We start from the raw sequence: 19,070 nt of genomic DNA on the forward strand, positions 1-19,070 counted from the left end.
TTAAGAAAATGAATATAAATTATAAATACAAACATGCCAGAACCTCTTCCCAGAGCCTTGAAGGGGCCCTGAAGCTTAGCCTAAGGGTAAATCTAACTCTATCACTCTGCTCCTTCACTCCCACCTTCAAAGGGACATGGGGGTTTCTCAGGAAAGAAGGCTGTGGTCATGTGACTTGCCCAGGATCAAAAGGCTGTTAGTGTTAGAGGCAGACTTAGAATCTTCTTATTTCCCCAGTCTCTGTGGCCCCTCTATATCCTCTAGTTCCTCTGTCACAAAGGAAATTCTGAGGAAGGAACAAATAAAAATAACACAGCTAAAAGAGAGCTCTATCAGGAGATTGTTAGGAAGCTGTCTAGACTCAAAAGATGGTGAAATAAACTCAAAGCCCCTATAAACATTCACTGAATTGGCACTGAAGGTAAAATACACACTACAACACTACCCAGAGCCTGAGTCAACCCCACCTTCACCACTTACTAACCATGACCTGGGGCAAGTTAGTTTGCTTCTCGGAACCTCAGTATCTTCATTTGTAATAAAAGTTTACGTGAGATGATACATGTAAAGCACTCAGCCCAGGACCCAGCCTGAACACACTAGGTGTTCAATAAAGAACAACTGTTATTGCTGCTGTTCTTCTCAATTCATCCAAAAAGCAAAGCTTTTTACACAAGCAACTCATTCCCCAAAGTGTGCTAATAGAATTTGCAAAAGCATCTGCTCAGTCACAATAAGCCCAAAAATTAGGCAGGGCAGCTACTGAGACTTCAGCATTCTTTGGGCAGCAGAAAGAAATGTCATAGCAGATTTATTAAACAAAGTGCCTTGTCTATTCTACTTGCTGGGGTTACCGTAGAGTTTCAGGTTTGCAATCTGTGTACCTGTGAAGTTTCTGTGGCTTTCCAGTCTCAGTGAAGCCATATTATTTTCCAATCCTTTGAAACCTCATAGTTTGAGAACCACAAATTGTGGTATGGATGCTGAGGTCTGTTGTTTGTTTTTTTGCTTTTGCTTTTTTTGTTTCTATTAACCCAGGGAACCGAAATGATCATGACAAAAGACACTCTTATACTTTTCTTCTTTCTTCTTTCCAGTCCAGGTCTCTCTTCTCCCTCCCTCTATATTTCAAATTGGCTCCAGATTTTATGAGAAGCCCTAACAGATCTAAAAGAAACAAACTGAGAAGGAACTTAAGGAGAAAACTAATTGATAAACTCTAATCTGCTTGCTTATGCTAGAGTGAAAAATCCACGCATGTTTAAGAAGAATTAGGCTGCTCCTAGAGGAGACCAGGTCAGGCTGTTGTCTGTAAGTAGCATCTCAAAAAAATTAAATCATTTATACATTCAACATTTAGGAAACACTTTACTGTGAGTCAGACTAGTTGCTATGGATATCAAGTTGAATAAGATACGGCCTTTTCTGCCCCCAAGATTCAATTAGGTAACTACCAACACCACCACTACGCGTATACTCACTAGGTGTACCTTTCTTCTCATTGAGTCTGTAATCTTCCTTAGGGCAAGAACAGTATTCATTTACATATGCTTAGTAAACGCTAGCTGATCGACCTACTAAAGGCCCCTGTGCTATGTGAGTTCATAGTAAAACAAAAGAGCTGAGCTTATTTACAGTACAGGGTAATACTTGCTGCTACAGAGACAAGAACCAAACCATGGAGCCACAGAGGAAGCCTGAGGCAGGGGAAGACTTGACCACAGATGTGATGCTGAAATAGGAGTTGAAAGATAAATTGAACTCTCAGTGGAGGAAAAGTGATAGCAGAGGGAATTTCCTGCAGAGAAAACAGCATGTACAATTACAACTAATAGCTAATAATAATTATCAAGGACTTATTATGTGTCAGGTTCTGTTCTGTAGAAATTAGCTCACTTATTCCTCATAACCTTAAGAAGTAGGCACTGTTTTTGCTCCCATTTCACAGATGAGGAAACTGAGGCTTAGAGATTTCACTGCTGGAACAGGTTCGTCTGACATCAAAGACCAGGCTTTCAATCCCTGTGCTATACTACAAAGGCACAGAGCCACAAAAGGAGGTTCTATATCTGCAGACTTGGAATTCGTTTAGGTAAGTGTCTAGATCATGAGGAAGGGAGTAGTAGGTGGTGAGGCCAGATATGTGGGCAGGGGCCAGATTCTGAAGGAACTTGAATGCCAAGCTAAACAGCTGCGTTTACCCTGCAGGGCCTGGGGAGCCAAGACAAGCATTTAAGCCTACAAATGGCTTGATCAGCACTGCACTTCTGCACAATAATCTGAGAGTGATGTGGAAGATGGGCGAGATTATGAGGCGCCTGAAGGAAAGGAGGCTACTTCAAAAGACAGACCAAATACTAGGCTCTAGACAAGGCAGAGGTGATAGGGATAGAGAATAATGGGCATATTTGAGAGATTTCCTGGGACAGAATTGATGCAGTATGGTGAAGGATTAGATCTGGGGCAGTGGGGGAAAAGTAAATAAGAAGATACCAAGTCCATAACTTGATATCAACATTCATCAAATTTCCCATCAATCAAGACCAATGTAGGGACTTCCCTGGTGGTCCAGTGGTTAAGATTCCGTGCTTCCACTGCAGGGGCACGGGTTTGACCCCTGGTCCAGGAACTAAGGTCCAGCCAAAAAAGCCAAAAAAAAGGATCAATGTCATACGAGGACAGGTGACTGGTAGAGAATATAACAGTAGCTTAGTCATGCACCTACTGTGTTACTGTCTAACTACTTCAAGTTCCTAAGTATCATTAACCTGGCAAAACCATAATCTTCTCCAAGGCAGAAATAAGTGTCTGTGTCCACATGTTCACTCAGTTTCCATTTCAGTACTGAATCCAAAAAAAAACCTTAATACAATTCACTAAATATGTGTTAAATGTCAAAGGTATACGTGATACTGTTCTCAAAAAAGTACCTGCTGACCAAAGGTAGAAATCATAAAAGAAAATACAAACAGCTTTTATTATATAAAATACTAAAGTATCTGTAATTTATAAAAGAAAAACAAATGACTTCTATAAATTTAAGCTTTATTTCACTAATAACCAAATAAATACAAATTAAATATCTTTCTTGTCTACCAAATTTTGAAGACTTTTAAAACACCCCATGGAAAGAGACTGTCCCTTGACTTCATTATTCACAATGGCACAGCTCCCCAGGAGAGCTGCCTAACCAGGAGCATGGCGAGAAATGAACCTACTAAGACTTGAGGTTGTTTTTTCTGCAGTAAACTAGCCTATCCTAACTAATGTGCAGATATTCCCATTTAACCCCTAGAATAACCCATTGAGGAATGCATGATCATCTCCATTTTAGAAACTGAGGCAGTGAAATCAAGAAACTTGCTTATGGTTACACAATTAGTAAGTGGTGGAGCCATAATTAAAATCCACATATTTCTGGCTTCAAAGCCCATGCAATGTGGAGTAAGTATGTATTCCACAATTAAATGATTATTGAGGTAATCATTATTCTGTTATGAGAACCAGCTCCACACATGGGCAGAATGGGCCCTTACCACGCACAATACCTTGAAGGGATATTCTGTATGCCCCAAAAGACCACCATTTGCTGCCATGGTATAGGCTCCTCTTCTTAGCTAGTCAAAGATTCCTATTTAGGGTCACTATTGTTTAGGCAATAATGATACTTTAATCAACCTCTTTGTATCTCGGGATAATAAGATCTACCTCAAAAATCTGCTGAGAAGAGTAGATTTTGCCCATAGAATAAAGTTGACCCTGACTCAAAAGTTATCCTTCTAAAACACAAGCTTCATCACAGTAAATCATATTCAGTCTTCAAAACACAGCTCCAAATCATAAGTAGGAACCCTATCCTAATTATCCAATTAGAGGGTTCATTGCTTTCTCCCTCCATGCTTCTGTTATGCCTTCCACAGGCCTATTATTCTTCACATTGTAACACATTCATTTACTTTTCTATCCCCCTTACTATACTGTAAGCCAATGGAGAATGGAGTCAATGGCTTATGCATCTTGTGATACCAACACCAATACGGCAGAAAATATTTCATTAAAAACAACAACAACAGTATACCATTTTACCCTCACAAAACCCTATCAGGCATTCTACAACTTGGGCAAATTGAGGTTGCAAGTTGCAGTGACTGTCTAAAATCATATGCAGGAGAAAAAGCTTGCACTGAACCCAGGTCTCTGGACTCTCCACTCCACCATGCATGGCCTTTCAAAGACAAGGGGAAAAGGCCCACCAGAGGCCATCAAGACCATCATTGCACAAAGGTACTTTGTTTCTCAAAGGTGGTAAGGACTCTGAACGGTATTAGGGCATCTCAGAAAGTCATCATCGGGGAAAGTACAGGGAACAGAGTTAAAATATAAAGAAGGTTGGCAGATCTGGGTCTAAGTCCAGGCTCACTCTGTCCTTAACCCTGTTCCCTTGGGCAAATCTCTTAAGCTTGGGAGCCTCAGCTTCCCCATCTGTAAAATGCGGTTTTAAACAATGATACTCACCTTACAGGGTTTGATGTAAGACCAAGAGTTATATTATATGAAACGGGCTGAGGATATAGTAAAGATTAATTAAATTGTAGTTATTATTATATGTGAGGAAAAAATAGCACCTATTGAATGCCTGTGCCACAAAGTATTTTTCATATCTTATATTATTTCATCCACAGCAACCCTGTGGAGTATTACAACCCTGAGGTGCTATTACTTTAATTTTATATTGAGGAAACTGAGACTCAGAGACATTTAAGTAGCTTATCCAAGGTCACGCAGGTAGCACTTGGCAGAGCCTGCATTCAGACCAAGGTCTTTCTGAGTCCAAAGCCTTTGCTCTTTTCAGTTTACCTGTCTGCACCCCAGATTAGTTTCAGTGGAGAAAAAAATAAAGGAGGAATCAGATATGCCCCAAATGTCTGAGGTCAGTGTGAGGGGCTGGAAAGGGAAGGAATGGTTGGATCAGATTCACTTGTAGCTTGGGATGTGTATTAAAAATGTTTGGAACATGTGCAAGATGAGGCAGGGGAGAAATCAAAAGGGAAGAAGACAGCCAACAATAAATGTCACGCTCCTCAACTTCTCTTTCAGTTAATAACACAATAAATAGTAGAGATGACTCATCTTCATATTTCAGTCCTTGGGCTAGGAGTCTCCAAGGTAAAAATCCCATATTGTAATACCAAGGTATTATTTCCTCTTGATCTTGCTACCATTATGTCCCAGAAAATGTTCTGAAACCAAACAAAGGAAGTTCAGAAAAATCACAGGAAATACCTCATCTCCTTTACTCTAAGAAATGGAAACAAACTCTACTAGGTTAGTCTCTTACTTGCATCATTAACACCAAGGCATGTTGGAAGAGGATTCAGGTAACTAATACAGCAGTAGATGGTTTCAAATCATCCTACAGAAAAGTAAATGCTCTTTCACAATAGCACAACCAAAACACTTGATTTCTGGTGTTTTGCTCTGTCACACACGGCTCTCCCAAACTCGGAACAAACAGGCCTTTCGTTCCCAGTCAAGGCCCAGGAAACTTTCATGCTGTGAATGTTTTTGGTTCATGCAGTCAGGTTAGGCACGAGTAGAAACAGTAGTCAGAAAAACAAACAAACAAACAAACTCCCTATGGAATAAAAAGTTCTCAAGTGAGGCACTCGTGCCAAGTTGTCCCACCTGATGCCACAAGAACCCAGAAAGATGCTCAGTCCAGGCTAAGAACACACTTGGAGAAAGAAAACTCAACAAAGAAGGGGTGGCTGAACAGACTCTGATAGGGAGTGAAATAATTTTGTCTGTTTATGAGCAAAAGGGAGGTTTGTCTGTTTAAATTTATAAGCAAAAGGAAGGCTTGAAATTCTCGACTAATAAATACACCCTCTTGTGAACTTTTCCGAAGTAGAGCTAACAGCATATAGAGTTAGCAGATCTCACAGAAAACTCATTCCTAAGGGAATACCTGTAAACTCTGAAGTTTCCATCTTCATACGATCAAATGTTCGGTAGAACTCCCTCTGCACTCTCACCCCCATTCAAAGCGCTGTACCGCTCAGCACCAATAACCCATGTCCAGCCTTTCCTCTTCTCTGCGTGGCCCCAGAAAGGCCTCAGGCAACAGAGCCGCGGGACTCGCGGGCGCACCCCTCCCCTCCCTGCCATCCCCATTATTCGGCACACAGCCCTGCTCTCCCCTGGAGCCAACAGTCTGCAGCTCCTTCAATGCAGGCGCGAGAAGCAGGAATGGTCGGAAGAGAAGCCGTGCCAGCTGCATGTTTCAGAATCTCCCTCCCTATGCATTTGCCAAACGAACAAAAAGAAAAGCAACGCCAGGAAAAGACAACTGAGATGAGGATGCCGTGGGACCGCGGCTGGCTCCACGCCTCTTAGCAGCAGGAGGCTGCCCAACCACGCGTCCAAGCCATAGATGCGAGTCGTTACCTTCAGGATGCAGGCCATGGCGCTCCGCCGGCCCTCCTGCCGCCGAGCAGCGGGGCGCCTGGGTCAGGGGCAGTCCAGGCGACAGGCTGGAGGTTGGTACCGCTGCAGGACCGCTCCAGCCCACATTCCCGCAGATCCAAATAAGGGGACCGCGGTGAGAGCTGCGCGGGCACAGGCCCCGCCCCCCGAGTCGTGGGCCCGCCCCCGGCCCCGTCCACTGGCTGGCGACCCGCGGGACCCCGCCCCCCAGGTCACGTGCCGTCCCGGGCGCCGGCGGCTGCCCCTCGGTGCTTGCTACTTTTTCTTTTCTCTTTTTTTTTCTGTAAACGTTCTGTAGTTCATTGTATATAAAGTCGCTCAACAGCAGGCAGGAATCTGGGTCCCGCTGGGGAGAGAAAGTGGCCTTTTCTTCTCCTCCATTCGGTCTCCCCTGACAGATCAGCGAACTCCTAGCAGACACTTCACGCTTTTTAATTCAGTGGGTTTGGAATCACCCCTCCACAGGCTTTGGGTACATCAAAGGATTCTTCAAAAGTAGCAAACAAAATTCTCCCTGAGCTGTTTAAGGAAAGAGCCTTCGCTCTGCTTAAAGACTCTGTGATGGCCTTACCTAAAAATAATTTGCCATTAAAAGGGAGCACAGCGGGCTTCCCTGGTGGCGCAGTGGTTGAGAGTCTGCTTGCCGATGCGGCGGACATAGGTTCGTGCCCCGGTCCGGGAAGATCCCACATGCCGCGGAGCGGCTGGGCCCGTGAGCCATGGCCGCTGAGCCTGCGCGTCCGGAGCCTGTGCTCCGGCAACGGGAGAGGCCACAGCAGTGAGAGGCCCAAGTACTTGAAAATTTAAAAAAAAAAAAGGAGCACAAATACAAATACCTATCCTCGAAAGATGCCGTGAGCCGTATACCGTGTATGATATGTTTTGTTTGTAAGTACACACACACGTATGTATGTGTGTGTATATATAATGCATTGCTCTTTCCTGCTTTAAGCTTCTGTGTTTGTGAAAAAATGTGTGTATACATAAATATACTGTAAATAGCATATAGGTGTATATGAAAATATAGTATATTCTCATATATACATTAATTGTATAATTAATATATAAATTGTGTGCATGTGTGTGTGTGCACGGGCGGTCGCGCACATGCACAGGACTTAGCTCTTTCCTGCAACAAGTTTAGAATTTGATGAATTTTGTTGCAACTTCAGTAACAAGGTTAGATCTACACATTCCTATTAGGACTGGAAACCCAGAGAGGCCATTTTTCACCATCCAACCTGAACTCTCTGATGCTAAAACACAGGGTGATGTAGGAGGTCAACCTAAGAAGCAGGTGGCCTGTGAGAAGACATGTTGTGGGTCCTCGCCACCTCTCCTCAACAAACCCTCTTTCCTTGTTGAGTGAAAATCAACAAGGAAAGCCCAATTCCCCAGCAAGAGCTGACTGAGAAAAGCAAAATTATTTCTATAACGAAAGCAACATCACACACATAGCAGAAAAAGGGAGAGACCGTCCGTCCTGTGTACATACACAAATCTCCACCACTTGGTCTGTCAGAGAAATCTAAAAACCAGGCCCAAAATATTTACCCAAGAGGTTTCACTTGCTGGAAGCCCAGTCTAGTTTGCCTCCGTGGAGTCAGGAAAAGCACTGCGGGCTGCCGGTGGTGGCTGTGGCGTCATGAGATTGGCTCACAAACCGCAAAGCAGAAACCTCGGCTTTCAAGAGATCTGGTGTTTTCTTGATGAGAACACGCAGAATCCTGGGAGAGCAGGAGGAACCTCGGGAAAGGGTGGAGGCTGGGCTGTGGAGTAACTGCCTGCTCCCAAGGGAAGCTCCTCTTCTCAGTCTCACTGAGGGACCACGCTATGCTCTCCCACTCCTTCCTCCAGCCCCGCCATCTGCTTCAGAGCTCTACTGTGTTTTCAGGAAGAACTCCTTGATCATGACTGCATATTTCAAACCACTACTTTAGCTCAGTCTCTAGTGGGTCAGTATTTCATCCATTTATGAATTCAGTAAACCTTTATTGAGCTGCTACTGGAAGAATAAATCTTTTTTTGAGCTACCACTAACTGGAGGAGGAAACCTTTATGGAAGTACTACAGGACCTATCGGAGATGAGAGCATGATTTCCGTGGTCTCTAACATCAGTTGAGGTTCAGCCAAGTGGGAAAGATGAGAGATACATGATAAAATAACGTGGTAAGGTCCTTAACCAAAGTGGAAGCAAAGCTCTAAGGAAAGAAGGACTGAGCCTGACAGGGTGGCAGGTGGGAAGGGCAAGGGTGAGCAGAGCTCTCTTTCTCCATCCAGAAAGTCTGCAGGTCTGGGAGACAACATGGCAGAATCCAGCGAGCAACCCCGCTGAGCATTTCCTTGCTGGGTGACCTTGATCAGTCTTCTTAACCTCTCTTTAATCCTTAGTTTATTTAATAATATATAATTCCTTGTGAGAATTAAATAAGATAATGCTTGTAAATCCACTTACCTCACTCTCTGGCACTATGAACATTCTCAAAATGGTAGCTCTTTTTCCTAACGGGGTTGGGGGGGGCTGGGGGGATGTTCACTAAAGGTCACTTGTAGGAGAGTATGAATAGGATGATTGCCATTCTTCTCGGGTGTCTCAGAAAATTAAACACTGAGGAGGCAAACATTTAGCATCTTGTGACTTGGGCATACCACAGGGAGGGTTTCACTAGCTCCCTCAGTCTTGAGTATGGATCTCTCAATTAAACTCCCACCCACCCATGTCCACACTTCCCAAAATGTTATTCTTTTATTAGCATCCATAAATTATAACTAAATATAGACAGGAATAGTCATATTTTATAACAACCTAAAAACAAAGTCAATCAATTCTAGAATAAATCTGGACCAGAAGTTTCACAGAACAATATTAACAATCACTTTGATCTGGACAGCAGTTGGAAGGGGAAGAGCAGTTAGATGGTAATAAAAGCACATTCTGAACCTATTAGGGGATGAAGGTGCAGCTAGATGTGCAGGTGGGTGGGGGCTGGGAGGAGGGTATGGCCAGGATTTTGTTTGTTTGTTTTAAAACTGGCCAAACTACAGGAATAGCTTAGTCTAGCCCAGAGACATAGTATAATTTTCCAAGTCTCAAGTTATGTGACTTACAGCCAAAAGCCTGTTTCCAAAAATAATAATAATAAAACAGAGGCACCCTGCAATTATATGCAGTATCCCATTTGATCCTCACAACATCTGTATGAATGTTGTCATTCTCAGGTGGTAAGGGCGGGGAACAGAGATTTGAACCCAGATAGTTGGACTTCTGCCTCTGCCATCATAACGGCTACACTTGGCTGCCAAGTAGGTGAGGGGCCTAATCTCTACCATTTGACACCATTCAAATTTAGCCTATTGTCTTAGTTTTTTAAAAATATTTATTTATTTGTCTGCATTGGGTCTTAGTTGCAGCATGAGGGATCTTTAGTTGCGGCATGCAAACTCTTAGTTGAGGCATGGGGGATCTAGTTCCCCAGCCAGGGATCGAACCCAGGCCCCTTGCATTGGGAGCACGGAGTCTTAGCCACTGGACCACCAGGAAAGACCCCTATTGTCTCAGATTTGATAGTCAGAAAATGTAGGGTAAGAATATATCCTCCCTAGGATACATCCTAGGATACAAAACCTAGAGCAAGTAGGTAAGTCTGTGGAAAATAGATACATTCTATCTTTTTGAGTGTTCAGGATAGGTACACTCACTTGTATCTATAAACCCTAAGCTCTTGGGTCCTACTTTAACAGACACTGCACATCCCATCCAGGTCTCCTGTAAAACCAAGCTGTTACCACCTTCTGTCCATGAGAATTATCTCCAACCAAAGACTCTCACTGCTGTATCTCGAGTATGACATGGGTGGGGCCTGCAATGTAGTATCCTGCCAGCCCTTGCTTCCCTTCAAGGTAAGATCCTTGGGGACTGGCCCTATCGCTGCCTTAGCCTCCTGAGGGGTCTTCTTGGCGCTAGTTGGTCCGTCTTCCTTTTCCTTGCCAGCCTTTCACCAGTGAGATCTTAACATGCCTTAAGGCTGAGATCTCATGAGTTATGACAAGTCATGAGCTAAAATGTCCTATTTAAATTCAGTTTTGCTTCATTGTAAACAGTCCCATTACCAAGTAATTCTCTGAGTTAAATAGTTTCCCGATAGAACTAGAATTAAAATGCAGACTCCCATAACGTTTCCAGTTTCATCTTGCACACATATTAATTTAATATATTTGTATTCAACACAGAGACATTTATTAAGGTTTTAATTGGATCTCAGTTTTTCCCATCTAAAAATTTTTAATGAATTCCAGATATCATAAAACTCTTGTCATCCACTACATAAATTATGCTTCTATAGGCGACTGTGACTGGAAGGTCCATTATACAATGTTAGGGGAAAGTCATTTTTTTACATTCTGAGCCAGGATAGGAAATGGTTTTCTTCTAGAAACCATTGCACTGTTACAATTCTTACCTAGGAACTTTTTCATATCCTAAAGCACATGTCTATCTGTCCACGTCCATGTGTGTATCTGTATCTGTATAAGTGTCCAAGTATCCTGTAGCTGTGCCCTTCTAGGTGAATATTTATGAGAATATATTGACATGTGAGTTAAGTTTTATTTCCCTCCATTTAGGGTACAAGCTCATTCCAAAATGTCATCGATTTTGCATTCCCAAGACTTGAGCTTACTGCTTTTTCAAAGCTTTACACAGTTCTAATCCAGAATTCATCATTATCCCTGACTATACTGATACTTATCTGGGATTAACTCCAAAACAATTTAGGCAGTTTGACTTTAAGTTGCATTTTTAAACTATTGTATATTTTCTCATTTTCTCTTAATGTTCTCCCTTAACTTCATCTCAGCTCTACTCTTTCCATTGAAAGTTCCCATCATTTCTCAAAAACATTTTTTGCAAATGAACCAAAAAATGTTTTAAAAGATACCTGTTTTTAAATAAAAGAGAAAAATCTGAAATTAATGTTTTTACCTAATTTTTATTACTTAGAAGAATGTAGGTTTTAGCCAGATTTGGTTTCATTAAAGAATTCCCCCTAAGATTTTTTAAAAACGTAATCAACTGAAAGCAAACATGGCTGGAAGCACTGACATGTCATTTGAATTTGGTTTGTATTGGATTTCCCCAAGGCTATTGAAGTCTCCACTATTAATTGAGTCTGATATTTCTTAACCACATTTCCCAGAGTTTGTTTTCTTTTTATTGTGATGTTCTTCCCGTGTGTGTTTCTCTACACTCTTCTTAGACTTCACCCCTTAGTGAGGCTTGGTGACATGCTGCCTTAAAATATTAGAGAGGAAATTTTGTATCTGAAATGTATCCATGGTGGACCTGATGGGAACACCCACAGGAGGGGGTTAACACTTGGCCTCCTTCTGCAGTGTGTCTTTGCCTGAACCATTTTTTCTCTAATGATCTGGCTCTAGAGAGAGCTAGGGTTTTTTGCCGATTCTTTGTGTCAATACAAACCCTCACTTTTTGTATCTATATCCGAGCTATGTAGGAAAAGTAGAAGACAAATTATGTCATGCAATCCAAAGAAGAAAGGTCCAGGGAGGTGTCATCTAAATACGCTCTTAGAAAAGCCCCAAAATACAAGGTATTGTTTCATGTCCAACAATGTCAAAATCAGTGAGAGCTGCTCATAGCACACCTGTGTGAGTTTAGGATGGACAACCTCAGAGAGTCAAGGTACATTTCCTATGCTGAAATGTCATTCATCCTTTTGAAGAGCAACAAATATAAAGTAACAGTTGGATTAGGAATCTAAAACTTGTTGTTCATTTGTTTTGATTTAACAAACATTTGCAGGCACAGGTGATGTGTTTAGGAAGCAGAGGCAGTTTGGCTTCCTCCTATATTCAAAACCTGCAGGGGTTCCTTTTCATCTCCAGAGCCAGGTGTATTATAGGCCTTCCAACATTCCTTTCCATTATTGCCCTTGATCTCTTACATCAGGAGTCAGCAAACTTTGTTAGTAATGATGTATATAGTGAATATTTTAGACTTTGAGGCCATTTGTTCTCTGTTACAGCTACTCAACTCTGCCACTGTAGCACAAAAACAGTCATAGACATAAGCAAATGGAGAGTGGCTGTGTGCCAATAAAACTTTATTGATGGACACTGAAGTTTAAATTTCATATAATTTTCAGTGTTATGAAATATTATTCTTATTTGATTTTTTTCAACCATCTAAAAATGTACAATCCGTTCTTGATTCTGCATGTATGTAAAGCAGTCTCCAGGCCAGATTTAGCCCAAAACTGGTTTGCCAACCCCATCTCTTAATCTTTGCACACTTCAGCCAGATTTCACCATCACCATCCTTCAAGGCTGAATCAAATCTCATTTGGCCTTTGATGCCTTTTTGGAGCACCCTAGTCTATTGTAGTTTCCCCTACTTGAATTCCAGCAATTACTGTTTGCAAAAATCTTTGGTGGTTAATCACATCCTTTCTAGTGGCATTTCTTCTAACATTAACTTGTCCTATTACCTGAATCTTTATTTTGACTTTTATTTTTGGCCTTACTTCCCAAATAGATCACAAGTTTCGTGGCTTATGTTTTTTTTTCTTTGCATCCTTCACCTCTCTATGCCCCAAGCAAGGAAACACAGCAACTCTGAAGAGATAACTAAGAATGCCAAGTGAGAAAGTGTTCGCAGCCACAAATTTATAAAATTGAAAATCCGACTGTCCTACCATTTTGGATACTACTCAAAGATTTTGAGAAGAGAATTTTGCATGTATTAGTAATCCCACCACCACATATGATATTCTCAGATCATCTTATATTTCTCTATAAGGCATATATCAGATCATCTTAGTCTTTTTTATTTTTTAATCAACAGAGTGATTACTTGATTTAGATGGATTTTGCAGTCCATGTTTAACGACAAGAGTGGCCTGTAATTACCCCTGTGGCTGTTTTCAGTTGATTAAGAAGAGTGATGGTTCTCTTCTAAATGAAAACTGCCTTATTTCCATCATGATATTTTTTCTAAAAAATCACTACTACAGTATTTTTTAATCAGTCACAGTGCATTATGTTTATCCGATATTTATTCTCATTAAAAAATGACTTGGGACTTACGCTATTATTTTTTTCAGTTCATTCCACTTTGTTTTATCTTTATTTTTATTAAAATGAAATGAATAGGATCTTATAAATAAATTTGTTTTGTCGAAGAGATGAAGAGATCTGGATCTTCAAAGATATCAAGTATTTAGATCACTGAGTTTGCAGTTTTTACTGACACTTTTGTAATTAAGAAATAGTAAGAAGTTACATTCTAAATAATGGCATACTACAAATAAGATTAGTCTTCCCTCCCAAGCGGTGAATTCAGCAGTATTTAGGATAAGTATGGCATGATTAGAACACTGGAAAACTGCCATTTCCTTTATCTCTTATCAGCTTACATTCTAAATGAGTTACAGTTTTCTCCACTTTTGAATTGTAATAAACATTTGCCATTTAAAAATAGGTGAAAAGTATTAAACCACCTCTCTCCTGATAAACTAGCCTCTCTGTATTTTCAACAAAAGTATGTCTATTAGCACAGCCATTGGATGAACCCAAAATTTTAAAAATAAACTACATTTGTCTAAACATACAAAAATGTTTCATACCTATGTCCTGCTCTTTTCTTTGATCCATTTTTTTTTCACTATTTTTGGTATTCCCATCACCCCATTTTACCTCTTCCTTCTTTTACAACATCCCTTACCCTTTTTTCCCTGGGAGTTTTTTCAGTTTAAATTTAACAAGAAAATTAAAATCCAAGGGAGATATTTCACCTTGAGAAAGTACTAGTTTGGCTCAAGTACTTGTCTGAATAAAATGCAAATATTCAAAGTAATTGACAAGATTTGTGAAGGGCCCGAGATTTTACCCTACATGCAAACTAAGAAATTATCTGTACACGTTTGTGGCTCTTGGCTAAAGCCCAAGATCCTGGGACCAGAGATATAGAACTATAATTTACAGGCATAGGGCATTTAACACTCACAGCAATTATCCCAGGCAGAGTATCGGCATCTGCACCCATTCCCCAAACTCCAGTCTCACAACATAACTTGAAAACCACATACCTGCACCCACTGTGGGTTGCATTTAGTAGAAGAACCCTGAGTTTAGGGAACTCAAATTTTTATAATGGGCACTAAGCATGCTGGCCTTTTGCTCCTGAGGAGAATTCTCTCTCTTCCAAGACTGGTAACTCTATAAACATCCTTGAAAAGATAATCCAGAACAAAGGCAAGATATACACAAACTTAAAAGACCAAATTGAGAATTGTCTCCTACTAATAATCACATTCACTGTACATGTCATTATGAATTTTGTGTGATTTGGTACTCTGTACCTGTCTTCAACAAATTTAGGCAACTGGAAAAGCATATGAGGTATTCAGTGGTATTTGTTGAATGAATGTGAGCTGCCTCAAGTAACATTTTAGGAAGCAGAGTTTGTAAAAATCATACTGATATTAACTAATTCTAAAGTATACACAGGTTCATGGGACTTCCCTGGTGGCGCAGTGGTTAAGACTCCGTGCTCCCAAGGCAGGGGGCCTGGGTTCGATCCCTGGTCAGGGAACTAGATCCCACATGCATGCCACAACTAAGATGCCACAACTAAGAGCTTGCATGCCACAACTAAGGAGGCCGCAAGCCGCAACTAAGACCTGGTGCAACCAAATAAATAAATAATAAAGTAAACACAGGTTCAAAATATTTATTTCTCCTCCAACCCCAGACACCATATTCCATCAAGACACTGTATGCTTTAAAATGAAATATTTACCCACTGACTTCAAAAATATCTTATTTTATTTTCTTTCTGTTTCTTCTGCTACACACACACACACACACTTTCTGCTTTTCTTTTGAACAGAGATTACATAAAATGTCATTAAAGCTTTAGCTATGTAGAGAATGGTGACTGCATTACTGCTGAATAAGTGATGCTCTGCTAAACATTCAAGGTGCTCATATAACTAAATAAGGGTTTTCCCCTTTAAACTACACTTCTTTTTTATTTGCTTTCTTATTTTCAGCAAACCCAAATATTGCTAAGCCCAGGAAGGAATTAGAGAAAATAAGTATAGTCGGGCCCTTTATTTGCAGAATTGCTCTATCTATTTTTGAATGACATGAAGCAGTGGCTACTGCACAAATGTTAATAATGTCTTAAGTGCGCATCTGAATTAACCCTCTGTTTTCAAGCAAGATTGTGCTAACTTAATGCATCTCAGAAAGGAGAGAGCCCATCATATTTGAAAAGGAAATTTTACAACATTCTTTAGGGACATTCAGCTCCAGTACTTCTAATCTTTCCCAAATCCTCCTTCATGTGAAACCTGACATTTCCCTTGCAACAAATTAAAGTCATTACATACAACTCTGACCTCCCCATCTCTTTTTTGTCCCACATTCCACTTGTATTCTCCACGTTCCAGTGTCCGTGTGCATTTGCATGTCCCGAACACTGGGCCCTGAAACGTGTGTCTGGCAGTGGAGCCTCTGATGAGACATAAAATAAACTTTCCATTTCCCTTCAACGGTAAACTTCCTCCTCTTCTCAGGCATCTCTTGTCTGCAGTCGGGGCATGGGAGTGACATCACTAAACTTGTGATGTGTGGTGTACTGTGGGGTCAGCTGAAGGCTAATTTCCAGGAAGCACGCCTACTCAGAAGACAAACCAGTGCTGGCATTGAGCAGGGGCACTCAGCAAAATGATGCGTTTGAGACAGCATTTCCGCAGGGTACACAGTGCCAGAGACCTTGTGCACCAGCCCAGCCATGCTAACAATCAGCACTCTAGTGTCCTTCAGGGACACTTCAGGTGGCGTCTTTATGGATTTAGGAAAAGCAAAATAATGAGATTTATCCAGGAGTTCATCATGAATGAAACTGAAGACATGTTGTCAAATGAAATACTTCTGGAGTCCTGCAGAGCTTTCTTTTAGCTCTGCACCTCAGGGTAGACAAACCCAGTTATCATTTTTGTTCAGGATGTTTCAAAGCTAAAACCCAAGCTGACCCTAGCAATAAGCAATGCTCCTTCTCCTAATTCAAAATTTGTGTGTTGGGGGAGGGGAAGGACAGGTAAGAATGATATATAGAGGAATAAAAACACAAACACAAAATGATATCTCTCCAAAGCCGCCACCAAGTCTAAGCATGAGATAATACATAAGGATAATCTAGTAAATGACTTTATCCAGCTCTATGCAGTTTTTAATCTCACCCCTCATTCCCCACTTTTCTTTCTACCTCTGCATTTTTTTCACAACTCATCCCTCCAGCTGGATGGTCTTCCCTTCTCCTCTTCAGCAGTCAAAATTCAACTCATCTTTAAATACCTCATTCAAAAGCTACCATCTAGATGATGACCATCCTAATAGGAAATATTTATTCAACAAATTCATTTGCGTTAGACATGGAGCCCTGAACAAGGCAAACACAGTTCCTGGCCTTATTGTACCTGCGGCATTCAATTCCTCTCCTAAACTCCTATGGACTTTACTGTAACTCTGACTCATATGGTAATTGGGATATTCTTCACTGTATTGTGAGCTTTGTTTTATTGTGAGTTTTTTGATGGATCTCTTTGATAGGCCTTTTTAGAGATTTTGCCATCCTTATAGACCCTGAGAAGGATGTCAGGCCACAGAGCACATTTCCAGACATACAAAACTACCTCAATGGTAGAATAGAGCCAAGTAAGTAAAACTGCGATTTCAGTAAAAATGAACTAAGACTTATATAGAGAACTCTTTTGCCTCAATTGTTATGGTCAAAAAATGTTTCTGAATGTGCTTGTCCACTTTATAAGAGGAATACTGCAAACAGAATTAATATTTGTTTAAAGGCTGATATTTTTCAGGGTCACTCTAAGCAATAATAGTTTTCACTAAGCAGAACTAAGACAGAGGTGGGCTAGGAAATTGGGCTTTATATGTAGTGATCCAAAACCATGCTCAGGAACTCAGTGAAAAAATTCCTCTTATTGGTTACCGTCTTAGCATTGCTTCTTTTTCATCAAACAGAAGTGCAAGGGGAAAAATCCAATTATTTGAAGGTTCCAGTTAGTTGGGTTCCCATGAAGCTTATTCCCATACTCATTAGTCTGCTGGGCTACAGCTGGACAAACCAACTATGGAGAGATGCTCTCTGATCATGTGCCTGTGGTGTGGTGGATTATCTCTCATGGTATTTAATCAGTAACTGCAAATTACCCATATTTTGAACAAAGGTATTTAACAATTTAATAAAGGACTCTGTCAACATGAGAGTTAACAACATAATCAAACCAAATAAAACATCAAACAAACACAATTATAATTACCTTATATACTGGCTAGAACTCTATTTCCTGGTACTATGTCTCATGCCTGTGTAAGTCACAGGCTCCTTGTAGAAAAGGGCTGTGTCTTTTCTTTCTTTGATTTCCTCTGAAAGGCTCAGTATGATGCAAGACACATAATCAAGTCCTGACTGAAAATATTATGGTGTCCCCTCCCTCAGTATATAATTTAGCATAGAAACCCTACTAAAACAAATAAGCTGGAAGGAAGTCCAACAAAGCTCTTGTTTGTTTTTTTCATGGAAATTACTTTGATGCTTTACATACACACACACACACACACACACACTATACATAAGAAGAATAAATATATATTCATACACACACACACACACACAATCAACTTTTTGTCCACCTCAAATTGTTTCTTTTTTGGTGTCTCTATTTTGTTGATGCTTTTTGAATATGTGCATTTTGCCTATTGGGTAATCCAGCATTGCATTATCATAAAACCACCTTGGGAAAAATAAACACAACAAATGCATTTAATATGCACAGAGACCTAGGCAGAATCTCAATAACTGGTTCTGATCCCCACGACACTTCTCTTAAAGGAAATGCTTCATTAAGATGTAAATACACTATTGAGTAGCCATATCAGACCATTTGTCCTAGAAAATAAAATTTCTTGGATGATGTGCTTTTCATCACTAAGCTACTTGGAAACAACAAGCCCTCTTGATATCATTGCCCAAGTCAATGAAATTCCTAGGAGTTTTAAAGTTTTCACTATCTATTATCATTTTACTATCGTACAAATGTACTTAAAATTGAAGAAGCCTAAGAAAGAAAAAAAGGCAACTAAGAATCCATTGTCATAAAACTTACTTTGACTGCCAGAAGAGAATAGTTTTGATTCCATTTTCATCTCCAAAGTATCCATGTGTATTATAGTTCCCCTCAAGCTGATATAACTTGTTTGCCAGAAAATTTCAAAGTTTGAGTGAACTTTTTACAGCACTCTTTCATTGCAACTCCAGGTTTTCAAAGCCTGTATTTTTATTTGTTACATTTTTTAAAGCAAACATCTCCTATTCATATTCCTATGCACCATCTAAACTGTGTTTCTCATCATGGTTGTGTGCAAATCCACTGAGTTTAAAAACAAATATGATTTTGAAAGACACTGTGCTGCTCTAACAAAGGGAGCATTGTTCATCTTCCCTAACAGCCTCTCGCTAATTAAAGAGGCCCTGATG

The sequence above is a fragment of the Delphinapterus leucas genome, chromosome 1 (genome assembly GCF_059928025.1).
Source record: "Delphinapterus leucas isolate spDelLeu-1000000601 "Yukka" chromosome 1, BTC_Dleu_Yukka2, whole genome shotgun sequence".
NCBI lineage: Eukaryota > Metazoa > Chordata > Mammalia > Artiodactyla > Monodontidae > Delphinapterus > Delphinapterus leucas.